Below are 20,151 nucleotides of genomic sequence, written 5' to 3'. Positions count from 1 at the left end.
GCAAGGGCAGCACTAAGTGGGCTACGGGCAGCCTCCCACCCTATAGGGGGAGTAGCTTTTGTACATCCCATTGGTCCTGAGTCCATCTGGATACATGCTAGGAAATGGAGAAATTACTTACCTGATAATTTTGTTTTCCTTAGTGTAGACAGATGGACTCAGCATCGTGCTCATGGCTGCTCCAGAAATAGAGAACCTCTGATATCAAATCTCGAGACTAAACAAGTACGGGTAAGCCACGGCCTACCTCTAATCCAAGACACCCGCAGTTACCCAGGTGTCGGTGTTTATTGTTTCAGTGCACTGGTGGTCTCCAGTTCCAAATGTTTTATATATATAATCAGTTGAACCAGTTCAAAGTTAATCAAATATAATCAAGTATTAAGCAACATAAATCCACACTGGCTTTTCGAAGACAATACTGAAGAGCTAAAAATGCTGCACGGGTATATGTAGACTGACGTCAGCTTTGAAATCTGACTCCGTCTCCCATCTGCTGTCAGGAGAGCACAATACCCATTGGTCCTGAGTCCATCTGTCTATACTAAGGAAAACAAAATTATCAGGTACGTAATTTCTCCATTTTATGGAGCAATTGATTCAGGAGCTGACAAGAGAGGGTGCAATTTTAGATCTAATTCTCAGTGGAGCACAGGATTTGGTGAGAGAGGTAATGGTGGTGGGGCCGCTTGGCAATAGTGATCATAATATCAAATTTGAATTAATGACTGGAAGGGGGATAGTAAGCAAATCCACGGCTCTAGTGCTAAACCATCAAAATGGAAACTTTGATAAAATGAGAAAAATAGTTGGAAAAAAACTGAAAGCAGCAGCTACAACGGTAAAAAGTGTGCAAGAGGCATAGACATTGATAAAAAAAACAAAACAAAAAAACATCCTAGAAGCAAAAAAGAGATCTAAGCGTCACATTGAAATCCTCGGTTCAGTGTGTTGCGGTGGTCAAAACAAACAGGATGTTGGGAATTATTAGAAAGGGAATGGTGAATAAAACGGAAAATGTCATAATGCCTCTATAGCTCCATGGTGAGACCGCACCTTGAATACTGTGTACAATTCTGGTCGCCGCATCTCAAAAAAGATATAGTTGCGATGGAGAGGGTACAGAGAAAGGCAACCAATGTGATAAAGGGGATGGAACTTTTCTGATGTTAGATGTTTATCAAGTACCTGTGGCTTTTTGTTTTTTGTTAATAATTTCTGAACATTATTACTCCATGTTGGCCACGCACAAAACCCATTTGATCTGGCGCAATTAGAAAAGGCAAAATCAAATTTAATCTGCTAATCATATCAACATTAAGCAGCATTATTGCCACTAAGATTCAGGATAAGAGAGATTCTTGCCTGGCTTTGGAATACAGTAATTAAGGCTTGACTAAACAGCTGTCAGGAAACTACGCTTTATAAAACAAAAATTGCACATCTGTAAAAGAGGTTCACAAACATCAGCTTTCAATATTCTGTACAATTCTATTCCCAACCCAACCATACCAAGAGATATTGCTTGGCACAGTTTATTTATAGCCACTGTAATTTCCATGGGAGATATAGGTTGTTCAAGTGCTTGTTGTTGTGATCTTGTTAGAGTAGGCAAGAATAGGTCTTGAAAAAAGATAGAAAACTCAGAGATGGAAAGAGGTTGCACAGAATATAACTTTATAAAATTCAACAAAAATAATCATATTTAAGTGAATTTTTAATCTGTCGTGTGTGTAAAATTTGGAGGTTATGCGCATGGCTGGGCCTTGGATGCTCTGCACACATTTTAGAAGTGGTCCGGCCGCGCGCATAACTCCTGTTACGTGCAGAAGTGCCAGGCCGAAGAAAAGGATAGCTAAGATAGGGAGAGGGGAAGGGGAAGGGAGGTTCCCTCCCAGTCTTCTTCTTAATTGGAGCGGACTGGGAGGGAACTGGAGAAGTCTGCGATGCATCGCCATTCGAATTTGCAGAACTTTAGCCCCCCCTTGCGTGCGTAGATTACAAAATCTGGTGCATATGTGCGCGCAGGCCAACAATTTTAGAACATGCGTGCGCTGGCACACACATGTTGTAAAATCGGCACATCCATCTATGCGCGCCGGAAAGCACGTGCACATGGACCTGCACGCACTTATAAAAATCTACCTCAATACTGGTAGTAATATGACAAGTTTTGCCTTGAGAATCTTGCAATTGTAAAATAACATTTTTTGGTTTAACATTTTTAACCAAAGTAGTTAGCCTACTAGCTTTATTGCCATATCCAAACAGTTGGACGGCAAAAATTCAAAATTGACTTAACTTACCTATGAAACAATTATTAATTCAAGCAAATTTTGGCTTTTGTGATTTCAGCTACTTCTTCTGCACTATGCTGTTTAATATGGATAGATTTTAAGCCTTCCAAACGTACATTTAAATGCATAATTTCTTAGTCTCAATTTTACCTTGTGAGCTACATAATCAGCAATATTCCCACATCTTACAGCTTTCCCAGCTTCCCAAAGAATATCTGGCAAAATGTCAGGGGATTGATTTCATTGCTTATATTCCTTCCATCTCAGTTGCAGATATGTGTGAAACTCATTATCATGCTAGAGAGAGGGATGCATCCTCCACTGAAAAGCTTTAGAATAAGAAGCATGCGCCCCTAAAACCAATGAAATAGGAGCATGTTGGGATGACTTTATAGTTCCAGCATCAGCTGATATAACATGAGAAAAGGAGGAAGAAGAGAGGAGCAAATAATCAGTTTGAGAATAAAATTATGTGGCTTAGAGGAATAGGTGTAATCATATTGAGAAGGACAACGTATACACCACACATCTACTCGTTGCAATTCTTGAATCAAAAAAGAAATACCCTCATGTATCTTACACTGATTTGTTGTTCGACTTGGCTTGGATTCCATTTGCATATCAGCTATTAAATTAAAATCACTACCCAAAATAGACTGGTGTACAAGAAATTGACCCATTTCAGCTACTATCTTTGTATAAATGGAATGATGATATAAATTAGGGGTATAGTTATTACAAAAGACATATTTCATAGAACATAAAGTCCCACTAATTAAAATGAAGCGGCCATCTCGATCTGCTATCTTCTTATTAAGTACAAATGGAAGATTTTTATGAATCGGGATAGCCACTACACGTTGTCTACTTTAAAAAGAAGAAAAATAACACTGACCAACCGAGTCACATTTAAGGTTATGATGCTTGACATCAGTAAGGTGTGTTTCTTGTATTTATTTATTTATTTAAAAAATTTTTCTATACCGTCGTTTAGTAATATACCATCACAATGGTTTACATTTCGGCACGAAATAGGTTGGTTAGGTTTCTAGGTTATCCATGGTGTGCCAATATTTTACGGTTAATAGTTCAGTAATATACTCTAAATGAGAGATGGGTTGGGGTTACCATCTATATGATTTTGGGATAATCATATTTGTGTATACTGTTTCAATTTAATATTTAATAATGGGTAACAAATAATAAAATTGTCAAATTTTCCGTTTATTGGTGACTTTTCAGCTGTATGTATTGTTAGTCAATGCTCTCATTGTGAAATGCTTTTTTGAAAAGCCAAGTTTTTAGGCCTTTTTTGAAAAGTTTTAATTCTTTCATTAATCTCAATTCAAGTGGTAATATGTTCCACAATAATGGTCCTGCCAAAGATAGAGCTCTCTCTCTCACTTGGGTCAACTTTGCTGTTCTGACTGAGGGTATAGTTAGCAGTGCTTTTTTTGGCCGACCTGAGATTTCTTTGTGGGACATGTAATCGTAAAGCAGTGTTTAGCCAGTCGGTGTTTTCATCATTAATTAATTTATGAATTGTGCAAAGTGTTTTGAATTGTACTCTCTGTCCTATTGGGAGCCAGTGTAAATCCGCAAGTGTTTGGGTAATATGATCTCTTCTGCCTTTACCAGTAAGTATTCTGGCAGCTGAGATTGTAAAAACACAATCTGTGGCTTTTCACGATTAATTGATAATAATTTCCTCCTTTCAATAGGGGATAAAATTTTAAAATCAGCCATTATCATCATGAAAAAAGAAGAAGCAGCAAATAAAATATCCATTAAGAATTGGATTACTCCCCAGCTCAAGTACACAAACCAAGAATATAGAAACCCAAAAGGTAATATTATCCACACCCTGGTAGTCACATTCACACTTTTTAACCTCATAATATCCATTCTAACATAGTACAACACATCAACAAAAACTCCGAAACCCCATTCATTCGACACACCAAAATACACAACATACAAGAACAGCAACAAGACAATATTGCCTTTTAATACCACCATGTTGGAGTCATTTTTTGTTACTTTGGCAGAGGATGTGTGGAGGTTGGGGCATGTGGATTCAGAGTTCTCACCCAGACGCAGACTAGTTGGAAGACCACAGGCCAACCTATGAATGAACTCATATTTACCATTTTGCACTGTGAAATGCTTATGAACAGGCAAGAGTCTGATTATTTTAGTTATTTCAGTAGGTCTATGATGAGAAAGCAATCAATTAACTTATACTAAAGCTTAAGAGAGAGTGAAGGACACACATCTGTGCCTGAAATTGATAAGAACTCGGAGGGAACATCGCTATTTTTCCCAAGCATTTAGAAGACAATTTTAAGATCCATGCGCGGTTCCCGGCGCATGCACATGGACGCACTGATTTTATAATATGCGCACGTTATAAAATACGATGTCTGTGCATGCGCTGGGAACCTCGCGTGGATCTTAAAATCAACCTTTAAATGCTTGGGAAAAGCAGCAATGTTCCCTCCCTCTGAGTTCTTATCAATTTCAGGCACAGCTGTGTAGCCTGCACTCTCTCTCAAGCTTTAGTATGTTAAGCGCCAAACAAACCTAAGGCGCTTCTCCACAGACACAGGGATACCACACCAAAATTTTGTAGATACAAATCAATTTTTTATTGTATATCAGTAAGTAATACAGGTATCCCTGGGAGATACAGTGAAGCAGCATTTCCTTGACAAGCCAGCCAGGAAAAGAACTACTCTCTGCCTCCACTCTATACATCTGATAATTCTTCTTTTATAGATAAGACAGGCAATCTCAAATAAGTCCCTAAATTGCATGAACCTATGGGATTAACACATACACAGTTTCTCATGTCAAAAAGAAGATAAATTAGACCTATGTTACCCTGATCCCCTTCCCAAATTGGGGCCTACTTGCCTGGTGTTCACATCAATCTTCTGTTAGTCCTCTGTCCTGTCATTTTTTCACCCTCAGGGAGATCTGCAATTTTTACAGGTGCCACTTTAGTTGATATTTTAGCCTGAGATTCTGACCCTTTCTTTCTGCTTATTGTGACCCTATGACCACCCATCACAAGTTTTAGACAGCTCTGGCTGCTGTCCAGATGTCTCCTGTAATTTCTCCAAATCAGGTTCAATAGGGCATTTAGAGTTCACATAGCCAGAACTGCAAGTAAGCCAAGGCATCAGAGGATTCAGGGTCAATCACAGTCTCCATAGTGGTCTCAGACTCAGGCACACATATTTCCCTCTTGTGCCACTTTCAAATAGCAAAAGTGGTACCTCAAAGTACCACAGAGGACAACAGGTCAGTGAAGATAGATCATGGCAAGTAGGCATAAAAGTGCAGTCTAGCAATTAATCTTTGGTTTGTATCAGGTGTACAGAACAGTGAATGTATCCCTCTAGATCCCTAATAATGTAAGTGATACTCACACACATTTATTTATATATATACATTCACCAGTTAGCAAATGGTAGCATTAAGACTGAGTTCCACTAAAAGTCATTCAGCTCTGTCAGGTATGGCTACATTATCATGACATTAGTCTTAAGTTATGGTTTACATTGCATGAGCAAAGAGGTACTGTATGAAAAACTAACAGCAATCTGCATGAGGAATAAATCAGGAAAGTGAGAGAAGCCAGGAACATAAGGAGGCAAACTAAGAGTCAGCAGAAGAATTCACACCACCTTGTGCATATTTAATGTGGGACAGATCACGAAGGTGTTGAAAATCATAAGACATGTTATGGTCATAGGCAGCAGTGGGAATATAGGTAAATAGAAGTGCCACACTCCAAAAACAAACATCCATGAGAGGTAGTGAACCAAAATCTAGGTACATAGCATAATAGGTAGTGTTACAGGAAGAAATGCCCAAAAACATTATTCAGGGAAATTATAGTAGAAGGAGAATAACCAAATTTAGGATGTTGGTTAAGGTTAGAAGCAGGGGGAACGGAATATGGAAGACCAGCAATGTGATTACAATAGAAACAGGCTGCAGAAGAAGAAATAAGGGAACATAGAAACATAGAAACATAGAAATGACGGCAGAAGAAGACCAAATGGCCCATCTAGTCTGCCCAGCAAGCTTCACACATATTTTCTCTCATACTTATCTGTTTCTCTTAGCTCTTGGTTCTATTTCCCTTCCATCCCCACCTTTAATGTAGAGAGCAGTGATGGAGCTGCATCCAAGTGAAATATCTAGCTTGATTAGTTTGGGGTAGTAGCCGCCGCAATAAGCAAGCTGCACCCATGCTTATTTGTTTTACCCAGACTATGTTATTAGCCCTTATTGGTTGTTTTTCTTCTCCCCTGCCGTTGAAGCAGGGAACTCCCCTGCCGTTGAAGCAGGAACAGACTTGTGCGGAGGCAGCAGCAGTAGGGCAAGCAAGAGAACGATAAAAACAGGAGGCATTTGAAGGGATTAATGGTATAGTAAGGAGAAAACCTGTCATGTGAGCAGTATGAAAATGCTGAGAACAAGCAATAAAAGAGGGGTTGGGGTACGATGCAAGAGAGTATTTATACATTAGTTGATACCACAAGGTGGAAGGCATAAGATCCCTCCTTGCCTATGTCACAATCTTACAAGACTTGTCCACAATTGTTTTAGTTACCTTTGCCAAGTATTAACCATTTCAAATGTGTCATTCTGGCCTGGCTTATCATCCCTAAACCACCTGCACCCAACATCTGTTCTCATTCTTCCTTTCTTTCTTTCATGTCCAACTTTCCATCTCCTTCCAATACTTTGTAGAAAGGCATAGATCATCTCTTATCAGTCTCTGTTCTCCTTTGTAGTTGAATCTCATTCTGCGAGATGGCCTTCACTAATTACCTGCATTCCTTACAGTAAACAGAACAGCATGTATCTGACATGTGCGGGCATGCAGTCCAGCAGGCAGAATTATACATCCCTCTTGACCCTCGAATCACCACTGAAACAACGAGGTTCACAACAGAGAAGGGAAAATGCAGAGGAAAGGCCAGGTGAGCAGAGAATCAGGAACTCTCAGGAACATGGCAGCATCTCAGTACGGCCCAGCACAGACAGGAACAAGAAATTCAAAAAGAAAGAGCATCAATGTTATCACCACCTCTAATTAAGCTAAAACCAATTTAAAATCACCAAGAGGTGGAGCCAATTAATGAGTCAGCATCCAAAATAGTGCATTGAAAAACGCTTGGCAAAGGTATCATAACATGCAAGAGACTTAAAATGCAACGGTCACAGTAAAGTGGCAAACAGTGAAACAAGGTGATTGGTTAGCGTGATCAAATCAGCTTCCATAGATAAAGGTAAAGGAGAGCACATCAAACAATCATTTAGCTGACTCAGCAAGTAAATGTATATAAGTATTAGAAGTTACAGAACTAGAAAATACTACAGAACACTTGGTTGGGGTTCCCACCCGTAGAAGACCCCAGCCAGGCCTCCTCACACAGACTGAAGGGAGACCCGCACTGACCTCTGCTGACTTCCCTCAGTGGAGGCAGCGACCGCAGCCTACTCTCACTGCGATCCCAGGCTGCCGACGCGCTGCTCTTGGCCCGACTTCCTAGGCATGCGCGCACCACGCTGCCGGATTTAAAGGCCCAGCGGTGGGAAAAGTTTCCTCTGCACACTATGATGGTGTCAGATGCCATGGGTATTTATAACCGGCCCTGACTCGTCCACTTCGCCTCAGCAACGGGTCCTGCTCTGTGAGAGTGTGTTCCAGCATGATCTCTGTCCCAGCATTCCTGCTTGATTCCTGTTCTGTCCCTGCCTGCTCCTTGCCCTTCTGGACTGTCTTCCTGGTGCCTGACCTCCGCCTGGTAATCTGACTCTGAGTGACCTCCACCTGCCTGACCTCCACCTGGCAATAGGACTCTGATTGAACTCCGCCTGGTAATCCGTCTCTGAGTGAGCTCCGCCTGCCCTGACCTACAGCCTTTATTTCTGTCTTCACCCTGCCTGCTGCCCGTCCTGATCTGGCCTGTTCCTGGCTCTGCCTGTCCTCCGCCCGCCTTGACTCCATTCAGTCTGCCGCCGCCACTGCCTCTTCCTCTGGGTTGACACCGTGAGAGGCCCCCGTCTAAGTCCTGCCAGCCCCGGTAGCCAAGGGCTCAACCTGCGGTGAATGAGGGCTGGTTTAGGTGAAGCTCCAGTGGGGCCATCTGTGCCTGTTCCGCCTTCCAACGAGAAGGACCACCAGGGGCCCTGTCCTGGTGGTAGTACCAATCTTGTTGCAACTCAAGGGTCCACGTTGCTTACAGTTTGCTGAGGCCATGGACGCTGTGGATCTGACCGGCCTACTAGACATTCTTCCGTTTTTGACACCACTGATCACTCGATTCTTCCTTCTAGGTTACGGTCACTTGGTATGATGGGTACTGACCTTTCTTGGTTCATTTCTTATCTCACTGACCCAGTATAACAAGTCACAGTTGGATCTGAGACATCAACCTAGCTTCCACTTAATACAGAGCCTTGGGGTACACCAGACTTGTCAGCAGCCCTCTTTAACATCTGTTTGAATCCCTTGTGTCATCTGCTTGCAGGCCTTGGGGTACATTAAGTTATATGCAGATGATATTCAATTTCTTTCCTCTCAAAACATCATGGTCTCACAGAGAAATTCATTTATTTATGCTTTTCTACCAGCCATGACTGACAATCAGAACAAACTTGATCTCAATGTCACTAAAACCAAGATTGATTCTCTTGATTTCAGATTTCTCACATTCCAGAAAAACTTGCTTTCAGAAATCAAAATATTCCGGGCTCATGCTCCCTGGGGCCTGGTTAGGTTTCCCTGTTTCTCCCCTTAATTGATTGCCGATAAATATCGCAACCGGCTGTAAAGGGGTGCTAATTTTTTTTTTAACCTGCCCATCCTCGCTAGGATGAGATGATGAGCTGCACAAAATGTGCAGGACCTGAGAAGCTCAGCAGCGGGCATGACAAGACGGTGGCAGAAGGCCCAAATATGGAAGGCCTCTCAGACAGCGATCAAAGAACTGACCGGTGCTGTCTCCGCTGCTCTTGGTGACCAACTTCAGTGGATTCGGTCCTCCATGGATGAAATCCGCGATAAAATGGAAAGCTATGCGTCAGCACTAACTGTGGTGCAATCAAAATTAGACGAACATGAGGAGAGGCTGAGAGGCCTACATTTTGGTGCGGTCGAGCTGGGGAAACGCTGCAGGTTCATCGTGGACAAATTAGATGACCTAAAAAATCGCAGCAGAAGGAATTATTTACGCATCGTTGGAGTCTCAGAGGCCATTTACGAAAAATTGACGTGCCTTTGTGAGCAAACTATCCTGGAGTTATTGCAACTTGATCTGTGCAGCCGCCCCATCTTAATCAAAAGGGCGCATCGCTTCAGGCCTTGGGGGTCTGGATTTGAAATGGTACTGGCAAGTGATCGTGAAGTACCTGAACTATTTGGATAAAGCCAAGTTTTACAGGCTTACTGAGCAGAAGGGAGCTGGTGTGTCAGGAGGCAAAGCTTTTGATTTTTCCAACAAGGTACAAGCTGCGTGGAGGGAAATTTCACCATACTGCACTCAACCATTCCAGCGAGGAATGAAGTTCTCTCTCCAATTCCCAGCCAGCTTACAGGTATTTCATCTGGGCACACCTAAATTGCTCTCTTCAGTCTAGGAAGCTAAAGCATACTTGGATCAGCTTCAGGCCTGATATGGTCCACTGAAGCCTGTGAACTGGCAGAACTTCTTGTGTTCTTCAGTAAGACTAAGGGCGCCTTTGGGTTTATAGGCCATTCCTAGTACAGCCGTTGGACCATGTGATGCTTAGGCCTCTTGCCTTAGCCTTGTTGCTCTGACCTATTTCATCTCACCAAGTTCTGTGGGTATCCTGATTAATGCAGCCGCCTGGCTATTTTTGTGTCTCCTAATCAGCTTGGCAGTGGCTGGACTGACTCAAGGGTTTGTGTCTCATTCTTCTTTTTATTAGGACCTTTCTGTAACAGATTCCCTTTTTTTTTTTTTTGCTTATCAGGATTTTGTAAGTCTGGCTCTTTTTGGACAACTCATTCTATCCCAATCTCCTCAGATTGCTCAGACTGGCATCGTGTTCTTCTGGCACTTTTTGGGCCCTTACCTCCTTGTGAAACTTTCTAGAGATTTTGCATGTCTCTTCCCCCCCCCCAGCTGTGTATATATATATATATTTTTTTCTCCCTTCTTTTCTCCTTTCCTCACACTCCAGGGTACCTAGTGTACTATTGGGTAGGAGAGCTCTGTCAGGTGTGGATGTCCCCTATTAGTGAGGGAGAAAGTACCTGTATAATAGGAGAGCATCCCCCGGGTTGGGGTTTTGAGAGTTTGGGGTTTATAAACAACAGGGTCTTTTCAGGGTGGTAAGTGTTTGTGTGTGAATGGATGTGTTTGAGTGTGTGTGAGTGTTTGCCTAATTGAGCACAGCACCACTGTTTTCTCTCTGTATGTGTTTTAATGAGGGGGGAGTGGATCGATGCTGGGGGAGCCCTCTTTTTATGCTATATAACCTATTGCCTTGGATTTATGCAATTGTTGATTTCAGTATCTAATCTCGTATTTTCTTCCATCAGTATTGCTTGTCTTCATTCTCCGATCAAAAGGTAAAAGCTCCTTAATGATCTGCGCAAGTGTGGAACTCATGTGGTGTTTCTCCCAGGAGATGCCTCTGGCCGATGAAGAACATAAGTTGCAACATGAGTGGGTTGGACGTTTTCTTCTCATTGACACAGAGAGGGGAGATGATATTAATCCACAAGTAACTTTCATTTTAGAAGGAAAAATGCTATTCCAACTAATGGGTGGTTTGTTATTGTGGTGGGGAAACTTCAAGAGATAACAGGTAGTTATGGTTTATTTATATGCTCCCAATGTCTGCTCTCATAGCTTTTTCTCTAATCTTCTTGCTAAACATATGGCGTGGGATGGTTACAATTTGATCTTGGGAGGCGATTTTAATGTCGTAGATAACTCTTTGTTGGATTGTAATCCAGCCAAAACTCCTAAGAAAAATGAAGCTGATCTGGGGGTGAGCTTCCTATCCCAAGAACTGCACCTAATTGATTCATGTCGTATGTTACACTTGGAGGATCAGGATTACACCTTCTATTCACATCTGCTCAATGTGTATTCTTGTTTGGACTATATTTTCATCTCTGAAAACCTCTTTAATAAACTGGTAGCTAGTGAGATTCATAATGTTTCCTTCTCAGACCATGCTATGGTGCTTGTCAAATCTGAACTGCTTCCAACATGTTGGTCCATGCCCCTTTATCTCTACCAAGACAAGCGCTTTGCTGGTTATCTATAGGACAAATGGAAAGAATATGTAGATTTTAACTTAACTCCCAGAATTGATCCCATACTTTTCTGGAATGTGGCTAAGGCTGTGAGGTCATGCGTGATAAGCCTGACAAAAAAAAATTATGGGGCTGGGCTCACGGGCAAGATCTTGGGCAAGCCACCAGGGCTCAATCGGAGGAAGCCCGGAGGAAACTCAACTTCCATTTAGATTTTAAAGCCCATCAGAATATACAATTCCTTAAATATGTTATATTAGTGGGGCAGTAAATCAGGTAAATTGTTGGCCAAAGCGGTGTTCTCCACTGGCTGCCGCAAAGGGCTCATCCCACATCCAGACCCAAATCACTTAATCTCACTACTACTTCTTCCTTATCTGAGGCTTTTGTCAGATATAACAAATTACTTTACACAGCTGGGTCTGAGAATGAATGGGAATACCAATCCTTTTTCGGCAGTTTCATCTACCAGAGCTGAGTGAACAAGTACGGGTCTTGCTTGAGTTGCCTATAAAGAGGCTGAGATCCGTGGCACCATCAGCAAGTTGAAGCTCTTAAAAACACCAGGGCCAGAATTCTATAAACTATTGGGCAACCTCACTCTTACTTCTCTGAGGGATATGTTCCACACTGCATGGGACCGGGGTGAATTTGAGAAAGGCCATAATTTAGCCAATATAATTTTCCTAGCGTTTACCAGATGGACTCAGGACCAAATGGATATAGTGTACTCCTGTTAGCAGTTGGAGACGGATCAGATTTCAATCTGACGTCAGCCCCTAGTACATATACCCCTGCTGGAAGTGCAGCTCTTCAGTATTTTCCGTCTCTATAGCAGTTAGGGACTTTCTGCAGGCTCTCAAGCGTTTGAACCAAATCCAAAGAAGAAAACCAAATTTAAAGGGGAAAGAACCTACCTGAAGACGAGCCCCGCTCTCCAGCGGTGATACCCTCGGGTCCCTCCCCCAGTTGAGATTCCCAAGGTGATTTCCGTGGTCCCTCAGAGGTGAGCCTCGGTCCGGCGGCCGAATCGCGGCGAGGACCTAGCCCCCGATCTGGGAGATCCACTCGGGCGCGGCTGAGAGGCAGCGGGTACAGCCCTCGAGCGCGGCGGTGAAGGTATTTGCCCTCTCCCCCTGCAGCCGGGGACCGCCCGGGAAGCGCCAAAGACAAGGTAAGGTAAAAATCTTCTGTTTGAATCCGGTCTCCGAGGATCGAGGAGGAGCACAGGTCACCGATTGGAACCAGTGCCACCGGGTTGATCCGCCCTAGCAGGGCCAGGCCCCTGCCATTTCCTAGGGTCTGCCCACGTGGAGACCCTCCGAGGAGGTCACCATATTACCCGCATGTTCACCGTCGCCATCTTGGCCCTATTCACTGCATCGTCTGCTGCCCGAACCGAGCGCACAAATCGACCTAAGCGCACAAGGAGCCTTGTGCGCATAAACTTACGCGCACGTAAAACCTTGCGTGCATAAGTTGCACGCACAGAGCCGGGCGCATATCTACGCACACATCTCTGGCACACTGGAGCGCACAAGAGCTTATGCGTCCGCAGACATGGCACCTCCAGAAACAAGAATTAAAAGCTCAAGGCCTCTGCCCTGCATGCCACATCAGAGCCGCACAGAGCGAGGAGGTCGATGCCCTGTGCACACACTGTGAGGAGGCCCTGGGAGATCCAGGTCAGGGCCAGTCCCACCCAGTGCTAGCTCCTCAGGGGGTACCCCGGACCTAGCAGGCCCCAGTGGGTCCACCCCACAGTCGGGGACCCCCAGGGAACCTGCGCCCCTCAACTTAGACCCAGCATCGATATCCTGGGTGTAATTATTCAAGGGGATTCACGCCTTTGTCAAAATGCAAACTGAGCCTCTGGCTGATCAGCCACATGCTCCACCGGAGGACCCTCATGCCCCAGGACCCTTGAGGCCTAGGCACAGGCTCCCACCACCCAAAAGCCCCATCTACGGGGACACTGATTTCTCCGAAGAGGAAGTCGAGCCCCTGGAAGAGGGGGAACTCCCCTCGGGGACAGAGCCACACCGAACCATGAGACGCTTCTTCACAAAGGACGAGCTCCCGGACCTCATATCCCAATGTCTAACGGAACTTGCTATCCCGGGCCAAGGCACCTCGGGGGAACCTAGAACGAACCCCCTGCTGGAGGGCCTTCGCCAGACATCCCGCCATTTTCCTCTCCCACAGGCGGCACAACAGCTAATTGACCTGGAATGGAATGCTCCAGAGTCCACATTCAAAGGGGGACAAGCCTTGTCAGCCATGTACCCCCTGGACCCAGCGACCAAGGAGCTTCTGGCATGCCCTAGAGTGGACGCCATAGTCTGCGTGGTCGCCAAGTGCACTACCATCGCAGTGGAGGGAGGAGCGGCGCTCAAGGATGCCCATGACAGGCGCCTGGAAGCCATCCTAAAACAGTCATTTGAAGTTGCAGCAATGTCCCTGCAGATTGCAGCCTGCTGCACCGTGGTGACACGCGCCTGCTTATCCCAAGCCAGGAACACCCCCGGGAGAAGACATGGAACCAGGAGTATCATTCCTCACTGACTCTGCCTCCGACCTAGTGCGCACAGCAGCCAGAGGAGTGTCGTCCGCAGTGGCGGCCAGGAGACAACTCTGGCTTCGAAGCTGGTCGGCTGATGCCTCTTCCAAGACGCACCTCACGAGGATGCCCTTCAAAGGATCCCTCCTGTTCGGCAGCAAACTAGAGAAACTGGCCAACAAATAGGGCGACTCCCCATTACCACGCCTGCCAGAAGATAAGACGAAGAGAAACCAGCGTCCCTTCCACAGGTCCTCCAGGAGCAGAAGCTCGCAGAGCTTCAACCCTTACAAGAGCAACTACCAAGCCCTCCGCCCTGCGGGCAGGAACCAGTCCTTTCGGAACAAGCAAAACAAGAGGGGAACCAGCTCGGGGACAGGCCCTAGCCGCACCCCACAATGAGAATCAGCCGACCCATCCAAGGAAAGAAGCCATAGGAGGCAGACCAGCCTTATTCTACCACAGATGGGTCGAGATAACTTCGGACAAGTGGGTCCTAGCCATCATCCGAGAGGGGTATTACCTGGATTTCCTTCGAACCCCTCCGGACAGATTCGTAGAATTCCCCTGCCACGACCTCCTCAAGAAGGCGGCAGTGGAAGCTACCCTATCCAGACTTCGGGACCTTGAGGCCATAACCCCGGTGCCTACACAGGAAATGAATACTGGACATTACTCCATCTACTTTGTCGTACCCAAGAAAGAGGTACATTCAGGCCTATCCTGGATTTCAAGTCTGTCAACCGCCACTTAAGGATCCCCCGCTTCCGCATGGAAACCCTACAATCAGTCATACGTGCAATACAACCAGGGGAGTTCCTCACATCCCTGGATCTTTCGGAGGCCTACTTACACATACCAATTCATTGGGAACACCAGCACTACCTACGCTTCAAGGTCCTGGATCGTCACTATCAATTCCGGGCACTACCCTTCGGGTTAGCCACAGCACCCCGGACGTTCACCAAGGTGATAGTGGTGGCGGCAACACTGAGGAGGGAAGGGATCCTCGTTCACCCTTACCTAGACGATTGGCTGATCAGGGCAAAGTCACCGGAGGAAAGCCACCAAGCAACCAGCAGAGTCATAACACTACTGGAAAGCCTAGGATGGGTGGTCAACACAAACAAAAGCTCCTTACAGCCCTCACAGTCACTGAATACCTAGGAGTCCGATTCGACACCAAGGAAGACAAGGTCAGCCTGACCCCCTCAAGGAGGTCAAAACTGTGGAACCGGCTACAGACCTTGCTGAACGCTCCTCGTCCCACAGCATGGGACTACCTGCAAGTCCTTGGGCTGATGGCATCCACACTGGAAGTGGTGCCATGGACGCGAGCCCACATGAGGCCCCTACAACGCTCACTCCTATCACGATGGAGCCCACGGTCCCAGAACTACACCGTACGTCTACCACTTCCGGGCAGAATCCAGACCCAACTACAGTGGTGGCTGCAGACCAGCCACATGAGCCGGGGATCAAGACTATCCTCCCCATCCTGGACCCTGCTCACCACAGATGCCAGTCTACACGGATGGGGAGCACACTGCGAAGAGTTAACCGCCCAAGGACGGTGGAACGCAGAAGAGGCGGGATGGAACATCAACCGCCTAGAAGCGCGGGCAGTCAGACTAGCCTGCCTGCGGTTCGCCCACAGACTCCGAGACAAAGCGGTCAGGGTGATGTTGGACAACGCCACGACTGTGGCCTACATCAACCGACGGGGCGGAACCAGAAGCCAACAGGTGTCCCTAGAAATAGACCCCCTAATGGCGTGGGCAGAAGCAAATCTCCAGGAGATCTCTGCCGTCCACATCGCCGGGAAAGACAACATCACGGCAGACTTCCTCAGGAAGGAAAGTCTAAACCCCGGAGAATGGAAGCTGTCGTCCACCGCCTTCCAGATGATAGTGAGTTGGTGGGGGACCCCAGACATGGACCTCCTAGCAAGCAGATCCAACGCTCAAGTACCCAGATACTTCAGCCACAGGCGAGATCCACAGTCCCAGGGGATTGATGCCCTGGTACAGACCTGGCCACCGGGGACCCTGCTATACGCCTTTCCACCGTGGCCCTTGCTGGGCGCAATCATACACAAGATACAGCAACACAGGGGACTAGTTCTTCTGGTGGCTCCAGATTGGTCAAGAAGACCCTGGTACGCAAACATGAGAAGACTACTGGCAGGGAATCCACTACCCCTGCCCCCACACAGAGACCTACTACAACAAGGCCCGATCCTTCACGAGGACCCAGCTCAATTCTCTCTTACGGTTTGGCCATTGAGAGGTCCCGCCTGAAAAAGAGCGGATACTCGGGGGCGGTAATAGATACTCTCCTCCGAGCACGCAAGTTCTCCACATCTCTAACGTACATAAGGATCTGGAGAGTTTGAGGCCTGGTGCGAAGACCACAACATCAAACCACACTCCTCTAATGTTCCTGTAATCCTGGAATTCTTACAGAACGGACTACAGAAGGGTCTGTCCCTCAACTCCATCAAGATACAAGTGGCAGCATTGTCATGCTACGGCTCCGGGAGCGAGGTAGACAGCATAGCCTCGCACCCAGATGTATCACACTTCCTGAAAGCAGTCAAGTACATCCGCCCACCACTAAAGTGGCCAGTACGTCTATGGAACCTCAACCTTGTCTTGGAGTTCCTAGCGGGATCCTCCTTCAGACCCCTCCAAGGACTGTCCCTCCATCTGTTAACCTTAAAGACTGTGTTCTTGCTGGCCGTGTGTTCGGCCCGCCGCATTTCGGAACTACAAGCACTGTCCTGCCATGAGCCGTTCTTCAGACTCACCCCGGGGGTCCATCCAACTACGCATGGTGCCCTCCTTCCTCCCCAAAGTGGTCTCACACTTCCACCTTAACCAAACCATCTCACTACCAACGTTGGATGGCTTGAAGAATTCGGAAGCAGCCCATAGTCTACGCCACCTCAACATCGGCAGACTCCTATCCAGATACCTGGAAATGTCGGAACCAGTACGAAACACGGACCACCTTTTTGTCCTTCACAGCAGAAAAAGGCAAGGAGAAGCAGCCTCGTGGGCAACCATTGCCCGCTGGATCAAAGTAGTCATCAAGGCGGCCTACGTAGAAGCGGGAAAACCATCACCTCTACAGGTCAAGGCCCATGCGGTATCCTGGGCAGAAACTAGAATGCTGTCACCTGCCGAGATCTGCAAGGCGGCAACGTGGTCCTCCATCCATACCTTCTCCAGATTCTACCATCTGGATGTGCAGGTTCAGGAGGACACGGCCTTTGCAAGGGCAATTCTAAGTGGACCATGGCAGCCTCCCACCCGGTTCAGGAGTAGCTTTTATACATCCCAGTGGTCCTGAGTCCATCTGCTACATGCTAGGAAATGGAGAAATTACTTACCTGATAATTTCATTTTCCTTAGTGTAGACAGATGGACTCAGCATCCCACCCTTGGCTGCCATTTTACATGGAGTTTTGTCAAGGAATCAAGGGTAAGCCATGTTTCATCTACCCAGGGAATCCACCCTGCCGAGTGTCGACGCCTTCAGGTTGAGTGCAAGGGTGGTCTCCAGCTATAGTCAACCAGTTCAAGTTAATCAAGTTTAAACATTCTAACAAGTTATGAAGTTAAGTTACTCATATTATTAAGTTACTCAGTCAGTCACACATATATCCACAATGCTTTTCAAGGCGAATACTGAAGAGCTGCACTTTCCTGCAGGGGTATATGTACTAGGGGCTGATGTCAGATTGAAATCTGATCTGTCTCCAACTGCTAACAGGAGTACACTATACCCATTGGTCCTGAGTCCATCTGTCTACACTAAGGAAAACGAAATTACCAGGTAAGTAATTTCTCCAATTGCTCCCTAAATCTGGAAAGGACACCACTCTTGTTTCATCCTACTGAACTATTTCCCTTCTTAACTAAGATTTTCCTAGCATATAGCAGATGGACTCAGAACCAATGGGTATAGTGTACTCCTGATAGCAGTTGGAGACTGAGTCAGATTTCAATCTGATGTCAGTGCTACATATACCAGGTGCAGGAAGCTCTGCTCTTCAGTATTTCTCCATCTCCTTAGCAGTTTGGGACTCTACACAAGCTTGCACAGCGTTACAAAATCCAAACCAAAGAAGATAAAAAAATCTTACCTTTACAAGACTAGCCCCACTTTCCTGCGGTGATACCTAAAAGGTCCCTCCCCCAGTCGAGAATCCTGACGTGATTTCTGAGATCCCTCAGAGGTAAGCCTCAGTCTGGTTCCCAGTGTGGACTTAACCCCCAGGAACGGGAGTGGCTGAGAGGTAGCGGGTGCAATACCGAGTACAGCGGTGAAGGTTTTTCCCTCTTCCCCTGCAGTTTGAGACCGTGCGGCACGAGACCAGGAAGTGCCGAGACAAGGTAAGGTAGGAAACCTCTTAAAGTCTCCGGTCTCTGAGGCTCGGATAGCTGCACAGATCGCCCTCCGGCATCTGTCCCAGCGGGTTGAACAGCGCTGTCTGGGCTAGACCCTGATCCAGTACGAGGGGCCACCATCTTGCCTGTGTGGTTGTCGGTGCCATTTCCTCCCCTTGATCGCTGTACACAGCTGAGCCATGTGCACAGCAGCGAGCCGGGTGCATAAACTACTTGTGTGCCCAGCGGCACGTGCATCTGCGCTGTGTGCACAGCGGCACGCTCAACGGTGCTGGGTTCCATGGACGCCCATGTCTCCCGCAGTACTCCTTTACCGGGAAAGGAGCTGCTGGAGGGAGGGGGAATTTAAGCTCCCCTCTCGCCCTGGCTCTGTCACCCTTGAGCCTGGTGCAAGGAACACCTCCTGGTAACCCAGCAAATGAGCCACCATCTCAGTGGCTGGGGAGATGCTGAGGACCTGAGTGGTTCAGTCAGTCGATTCAGCGAGGGGGGGGGGGGGGGGGGGGGGGGGGGGACAGTGATGTGGAGGAATCTGCAAGCCTGACGGCCATCGTTGGAGGTGCGGTCAGGAGGAGTTTGAGACGGGGAAGGAGAGGGAAACCTTGGAGGTTACTAGGAGTCTACATGGACTGAACTAACAATTCCAGAACTGCTTCCTGTTCAAAGACCAGCTGAGATATCTTTATTATATATTTGGGATGCAATTGCTGAGTTTTGTGCTTCTAACACAAAACAGCTGGCACCTATAGTTAGGAGTAATGAAATGGAACAGAAAATACTATCTTTGGGTAATACAGCAGTGGACTTGAACCAACAAATATCCACCATTAGAGTGCAAACAACTTCTATTCAGTAGAATCATTATTCACTGGCTAAGGACAATGCTAATATAGCATTGAAAGTGGAGATGCTGGAAAATGCCAGAATAAGAATTTGAGGATCATAAAATTTTCCCAAAGTTCTTGTCTCCCCATAGGATATATTTAAGAGATTTCTATTAAGTATTGAAAATGCTATCCAACATCTAAGGTATTTTATTTACCAACACATAGAAGAGAACTAAGTCAAAGGGATGGAATGGAAATATTACAGCCTGCGGTCGTTCCACCACTGGACTTGACAGCAATAATTGAAACATCGGATTCAGACATTGCAATACCTGCTACACTTATAGTTTCACTAGTTCTTGAGCCAGACTGAGATTGGTTACTGAAATTGTTTCAGACATTGAATTGCATAAAGGTTTCTAATCTAAGTAAATATTTTTCCTGATGTTTCTCGTAGAAAAGACGTAAACAGTTTCTATTAATGAGGTCTATGGTACAACAGAGTGGGGGTCATTTTATTTTAAAGTTCCCTTGTAAATGTTTGGTGAAGTATCAAAATGCTTCCTGTGTTCTTTGACCCTCCTCAGTTGTCACTATTCTTAATAGGAAAAACTCCTGAGATTAGTTCTGATGTGGATCCTCTACCTGTAAACCCTCAGGATAATGTTCCTCAAATATAAAAATATACCGCAATGTATCAGTTACTGTGCCTTCCTATGATTAGTATTGCACTAAA

The 20,151-nt window shown here is 46.1% G+C and overlaps 1 long non-coding RNA gene across 1 annotated transcript in view; it reads left to right on the top strand.

Annotated features, from left to right (window-relative positions):
- LOC115095438 overlaps positions 1-20,151 on the top strand; it is a 54,588-nt gene that overhangs the window by 16,881 nt on the left and 17,556 nt on the right. The gene's annotated exons all lie outside the window — the stretch shown is intronic.

This window comes from Rhinatrema bivittatum, chromosome 1 (genome assembly GCF_901001135.1).
Source record: "Rhinatrema bivittatum chromosome 1, aRhiBiv1.1, whole genome shotgun sequence".
NCBI classification, from domain to species: domain Eukaryota; kingdom Metazoa; phylum Chordata; class Amphibia; order Gymnophiona; family Rhinatrematidae; genus Rhinatrema; species Rhinatrema bivittatum.
The sequence above is the reverse complement of the archived record's forward strand: the minus strand, read 5'-3'. Positions and strand labels throughout refer to the sequence as shown.